Genomic DNA, 6,911 nt, shown 5'->3' with positions numbered 1-6,911 from the left:
CTCAGTTCAGGGGAAAGGAATTAGGAAGCCCACTTGGCCACAGAGTTTGCTGTGACCTCTAATCAGGTTTATTAGTAATTGAGATTTTTGTCACCCAGAGAAGTCCCTAAAACATTTTCTATGTCTAATACTTTGTTTTTAAGTTGTTCTTGCTTACAGGAGCCAAGGCAGAACATTGCCTCGATGGGCAAACTGCAGAACTGGTCCAAACCAGAAAGGCCCAAGATGGCGATGGGGTGCCATGCACAAAGGGAGACGTGCAAAAGGTGCGGTGTGCAAGAAGAGAAGATCTGCGCATGCCCCAAATGCCTCGCTCCCTTCACATCCCCTGAGAACTCTGCTGACCTTCCCTTTGGGGAGAAGGTGTTTTACAGCCCAACCTCTGCCTCCTCCATTCATTGATCAGTGAACAACGTTTCTGCTCTGTTATTCCGAAACAGGTCTTGTTCTATTGGGTCTCTCTCTGTTGGCACGGGTGGCTCCTGGCAAAAGGAACCAGTTATGGGTCATTGGTCCCTTAGGGCTCCGTAACAATATTGATCTTCTATCTTTCCGTTGATTCCAAATGAGAAGGGGAAGAAAGGGACATTAATTATCCCCAATCCCAGAAAATCCAATACATTTAAACTCTAATTGTCTTTTATAGCTAATATTTTGATTTTTCATTTGACTTTCTAATTCTGGCAGCAGATTAATGCTGAATCCAGGAATGGGAAAGCCTTGAGTATCTATCTACAAATATTGATGTGCTGGTCAACTTTCAATAACCAGCTTTCTGGGAAGAAAAGTCCTGGTTTGTAGTAGTTGATCATTCTGTGGCGTGAATACTTTTACCGCGGCCAAGTGGCATCTCTGTCACAATGTGGGGAAGAGAGGCTCCCACTGGGCTCTCACAGGTCAGTACTAACTGGCTATAGCACACCACTATCTATAAAGTATGTGGAATTTCTGTTATTTCCGGAAAATTAAATTCCAAGGACCATTGCGCCACTTTTATAAACAAACTACCACTTTGTCATCTCTTGAAACCAAGAAGTGACTACAATGCTGAGGACCCAGCTGTCTGTTAAAGAAGGATCACCCCCTTCAACACCCAGTTCAAATAAAATGTCGTTACTTGAATCCTCTTTCCCTTCCTCCCCACTTTCTTTCTCTTTTTAGCTCTCTCTCTTCTTTCTTCTACAAATCACACTGGCTGTCAGTGGGAGCAGCAAAAACAACCCTGTGAAGGATGATTCATGGCAATTTGAAAGATGGTGATGCCAACGTTCACTCAAGTTAAAAAGCTGAGACGCGTTAAGAAGCATTAATACTGTGAAATCCCCTAGCCAGGGCCTCCTGAAGTCCGGAGAGAGTATGCTGTGTTGGAAAGAACTTGCAAGTGAGACAGAGCTGGCTTTGAATGCCAGCACTGATGTTTCCTGGCTCTGCCACCCTGGAAAGGTGGTTAGCAGCAGGTCTGGGACACATTCTCTTCCTTTCCTGAGGAAACGCCCCTGTGAAAGGAAGAAGGAAGATAATCTGATCAAAAGTCTTGTAAGCATGTAGTGACATAACTCCAGGCAAACACACTAACACTGTTGGTGGTGGGAGAATCCTTATCTATGGAATGCTTTGAGCAGGATGAACCTGATCTGTCTAGGATTGATTACTATAGTAATCAAATCTGCAATTTATGGATTTGTGGAAATTTGCTCCCTCAAAGATGTCATGTAACCTACGTAACTATTGGAGTGTATAATGGAGATGTTTCATGAAAGACATAGCTCTCTTCTGCATAAGTGATGTGACTGCACATACCACTTAGACGCCCTGTCTGTTAACCAGGGCCAGAACTAGTACCAATGCAGCCAGAAATGACCTGGGAGCTGTGTTGGTGGGTCCCAGGCTTCATCTGCGCCTCGACGTTATTTGTCTTGCTACTGTGTAAGATATTTGGTCCTGTGAGTCTGATTGCATTATCTGACCCTGTGCTATCTCATAACTTTAACAAGTTAGTTAATCCTTTGGTCATCAGTTTTCTCATCTGTAAAATGGGGATAATAATGGTTACCTCTCATAACTGTTGAGAAGAATAAATAGTATAAGACATGGAAAGCACTAATGCATAACAAAGTACAATAAATGTCACTAAATCCTCTCTCTGACTCTCCACTAGTGAAATGATGTTTTGGGGTGTAGGCGCTGAGTCTCCAGGATTCATTCTGTGATACTGTGATTTACAACAAGAAATAAAGATTTCGTCTTCGTCCACAGGTTCCTGGCTCACAGCTTCCAAAACCCTTGGAATTTCCTAAGCAGTTAAGAGCAATGGGAACATTTTTTGTTACAATATTTGGTCTTTTGTCCTCAGTTCATGAAATTGCTCCAGAGCAACAAAAGTGAAATGGATGTCTTCTGTTATCCTTTTACAAGCTCCTTTCAAGCACACCAGAGTTTAGGTTAATAAAGCTGCCGTGCACGGAGCTGGCACCATCCACGCAGCCAGAAGCCGGTGACAGTGAAGAGGAAGTGATCTCAGCACCAAGAGCTCCCAAGCACACGCCCCCACCCCCAAAAGTAACAGATGTCAGCTGGCTTTTAAAGGAAAAAAGGAAAGAGGAAGGAAGGGAGGGAAGGAAGGAAGGAAGAAAAAACTCTGAAGCATATCAATCAGTTTAAAAACATTTAGTTTTTTTTTTTTTTTTTAAAGATTGGCACCTGGGCTAACAACTGTTGCCAATCTTTTTTTTCTTTTTCTGCTTTATCTCCCCAACCCCCAGTACACAGTTGTATATCTTAGTTGCGGGTCCTTCTAGTTGTGGGATGTGGGACGCCGCCTCAACGTGGCCTGATGAGCAGTGCCATGTCCGCACCCAGGATCCGAACCCTGGGCCGCCGCAGCGGAGCGCGCAAACTTAACCACTCGGCCACGGAGCCGGCCCCTGTTTAAATTATTAAGGTAAAGGATTTCTGGATTAGAATTCTCCCTAGTGAAACTGGCAAACAGCTGGCCATTGATGATTAAGTAGCTAGTAACCAAAGTTTTTTTTTCCTTTTTGCAATTACTGATTATCGTTTTTAGTTGTTCCCTCACCCATTGTTAACTGTGCTGTTCAGGCAATATGCTGTCTGACTCCCACTAGGCTGCTCTAGATAAGATCTCCCTGGAACCTGGGTCACCATGGTAATGGCGGTTTGAGCTGTTTTTCAGGAATTGGAACCCCTTGTCCATTTCAGGCCAGTTGAGACCACCAACCCCTCAACTTGGCCAATGCAGATGCCCAGTAAGTGACCTTTTGATGTCAAGAGGCTAAAAACTCCACTCTCAGATCATGCGAAGGCTACCATTTTGTGAGCATGCGTCCTATGAAGAGGCATGAAGTCTGACTACGCTTGCGCAGGTCATCAGTTCCCTCACCTCTCCTCCCCTCCAATCATCTATCGCCACGCCTCAGACCACCTTCCCCCCTACCCCATAAATATCGCTGAGTCCCCATTTTTGGGGAGGCAGATTTCAGACTCACTCTCCCACTTCCTCGCTTGGCTGCCTTGTGATTAAACCCTATCTCTGCTGCAACCTCGTCGTTTCAGTGTTTGGCTTCCCAGGCAACAGGCAAAAATGAACCTGGTGCGGGAACACTAGTATCACTAAAATTTTGTTAATAACATAGATATTCTGGCAAGATCAAATAAACTTGTTTCCCTAAGCATTTACTCAACAAGTACTTGTTAATCATCTACTACGCCAGGTGCCCGCAAGGTCCTGAGACTAGAGAGGTGAACCAAACAACATGGTCCCTGCTCTTTCATATGGAGTTTACGGTCTGGTAGAGAAACTGTCTTTAAACAAATATCACACAAGTAAATTTATTATTACAAGTCCTGTTTAGTGCTGAGAAGAGAAAGCACAGACAGGAGTATCTTTATATTGGGGCTTGGAGAGTGACCTTTAAGTGGAGGCTCTAAATACTAAGAGGGTTAGCCAGGAGGTAGGTGAGGTGGGTGTGGGGAGGCAGAAGGAAGAGCCTTCAAGAGGCAGGACCAGCATCAGTATCTTTTTTAATGTTCTGCGGTTAAGTCTAGCGTTCAGGCAGGCTGAGAACCACTACCAATAAATTTCCTCCTCTGTGATTTCCTCTTCTCTTGGTCTCTGTGCCTCCACGCTCTCTGTTTTCCTTCTGCTTCACTGGCCACTTCTTTACATGGTTTGTCTTGCTAGTTCTGCCTTCCCCACTGATCTCTACATGACAGAGCCCTATAGGATTTGCCCCTGTTCCCTCTTCTGTCTCTCTCTTCTCTCCATCAACAATTTCATCCACCCATGGCCTTACATATAATCCCCATGCTGTTAAAAAACAAAATTCAACTGAGTAAATTTTAAAGATCTTATTGGCTTTACCCAGTGATTCGTGAATCAGGCAGCATCCAATCTAGCAGATAGAAAGGAGCTCTGAGGAGCTGTACACAACAACAGACTTTTATAAGCAGAAGGGAGCAGGAACAAGGAAGTTATATTAGGCAAAAAGTGGATTGGCTATTGCAAGGTTACCTTAGGGGATGGCAGGGGTCGCTCAGGCAGATCACCTACCTAGTGCTGATCAGGTGATTCCTGACTGACTGGTTTAAGATTCCATTTCTGGGAGGGCCAAAACTGTAATTAGGTTAAATCTCAGTTTGGCGACATGGGGCTTAGTGACTCCATGTTGGACCTATTGTCTTGTTTTTAACAATGCTGACCACTCCTGACTCCCTTCTGAGCTCCAGATTCAAATATCCAATCACGCCCTTTGATCTCTACTTGGGTACAGGCACAAACGTGCCAGATTTAACAGGGCAACACGAGCTCTCCATCCCCATCTGCCGCTCTCTCCTATTTGCTCTCTCTCTTGAGTTCTACATCCTAGTAATGGTCCCACGCCGACCCAGTCACACATGCCAAAAACCTGTGAATCGTCCTTGATACCTGCCTCTCTCTCCCCTCCCCTCCCCCTGTATTGACTCAATCACTGAATCCTGTTGAATCCATTCCCCAATGCTCCTGAGTATTCAAAAGCCCCCAAGTACTGCTCATTGTGATAATGATGAAGTCCCACCCTACTAGTCACACCACAATCTCAGGGAATTGAGCCCAGGCCTCGATATTTTTTTTAAATGCTCCCTGGGTGATTCTAATATGCAGCCATTGTTGAAAAGTATTGGCTGCCTTGTTGAAAGCTGTTAAAAGTTCAAGTAAAACTCCTCTCATGAGTGGAAGGTCCTTGGTGGCCCAAGCGCCAGCACTTCCAGTGGCTGGCGAGGATGAAGCCTGGTGGGAGGGAGTTGAAGAGAGAATGAAAGTGAGGAAGTGGTGACCAAATATGGAGGTAATTCTTTCCAGAAACCTGGCTGAGATCGGAGATACTGAAAGTTAACTAGAGGTGGATTTGATTTTTTTACCTTTAGCTACTTATAAAATGCATAGGATTTGCACCGATTCATCCATGAGATGAATTTTTCATTAAACATAAGATTCTGATAAAGTCAAACTGCCCAACAGAAGGTGATGTGGTGCAATAGGAAAGCCCTGGTTTGGCGATCCAAATCTCTCCAAGGACATCCAGGCTCTGCCACCTTCGAACTATGTGCTCTTGGACAAATTACTTAAATTATCTGAGCCTCAGCTTTTTTCTCTTTCAAATAGTGATAGTAACACTTAGCTCACAGAAAATTGTTGCAAGATTTGATGAAATAATACATGCAAAGAATGGGTAAGACTGTACACGTCAGTCCCCATGTCCTCCCCTAGTCCTCTAGTGCCCTCAGGTGGCTTCCTAGATGGTCTAGAACCACACTAATGCACCCCATCATGCCACCCTCATGGCAGCTCAACATGGCAGCTCATTTCCTGAGCCTCTCCTCTACCACCAGACTTCATGATCTCTTATCCATCCCTGTACTCCCCAATCTTAATCTAGTTGGACAGACTTGAGCTAGATAAACTGATGCCAGCAATAAGACACACCAGCATCCCAGACAACATAAGTGTGCTGCAAATGGGATAAACCTTCATACAAGGGTTGACTAAAATGCAAATTTCGAATACCAAGAACAGAAAGGGATGGTTATTAAACTGAGGGAACTGTTTAGTACCCCCAAAATTATACCACGCAGGGTATCCTGAGCTCCTAGTTTATCTCACGTTTCCTGACTCCATAGCCTCCATTTAACACAGTCCTACGAGGGTTATTCCTTCTGTGACACAGCTCCAAACACATCTTATCACCCCTTGGCTCAACATTATCTACAGGTTCATTTTCTGCTCCCCTCCTATCCTCCTTCAGCTGGACATGCCAGGGGAATGCATGGGCATTATACCCAGCATGCAAAGGAGGCAGTGTGTGCAGTGGGCAGTGCAGGACCTAGACGCCCTGAGTTTCAATCTTGGCTCTGCCAATTCTCATTTTTGGCCTCAGACAAATGATTGAACCTGCCTCCTCAGTTCCCTTACCAGTAAGATGAGGAGGATAATGTTGTGGGTATCAAATGAAGTAATCCATGTAAAGTTCCTAGTCTAGTGCCCAGCATTAGATACTACTATTATAAAAAAGCATTAAAACTTAAAATTATAAAAACATCATAGCTCAAAACTTGTAAGGCTTTTTACAATCATTTATAACTTTTTTTCCCTTAATCTTAGGGACTAATACCTCTGTGGTAAAGAATTTTTTAAAACACTGAACTCTCCGTAAAGGTGGACAAGAAATTGCTAACATGGACATCTCTGGGGAAGGAGACTGCGTAGATGGGAGACAGAAGGGGAGAGGGAATTTTCACTCGCTTTTCACCAACGTGTAGCTTTTGGAATTTGTAGCACATGAATACATTACCGATTTTTTTTAAAGCAACTAAAATTAAAAAAACATTTACCTAAGATCCCATAATTCCTTCAT

This window comes from Equus przewalskii, chromosome 5 (assembly GCF_037783145.1).
Source record: "Equus przewalskii isolate Varuska chromosome 5, EquPr2, whole genome shotgun sequence".
Taxonomy (NCBI): domain Eukaryota; kingdom Metazoa; phylum Chordata; class Mammalia; order Perissodactyla; family Equidae; genus Equus; species Equus przewalskii.
Note: the sequence above shows the minus strand (reverse complement) of the source record.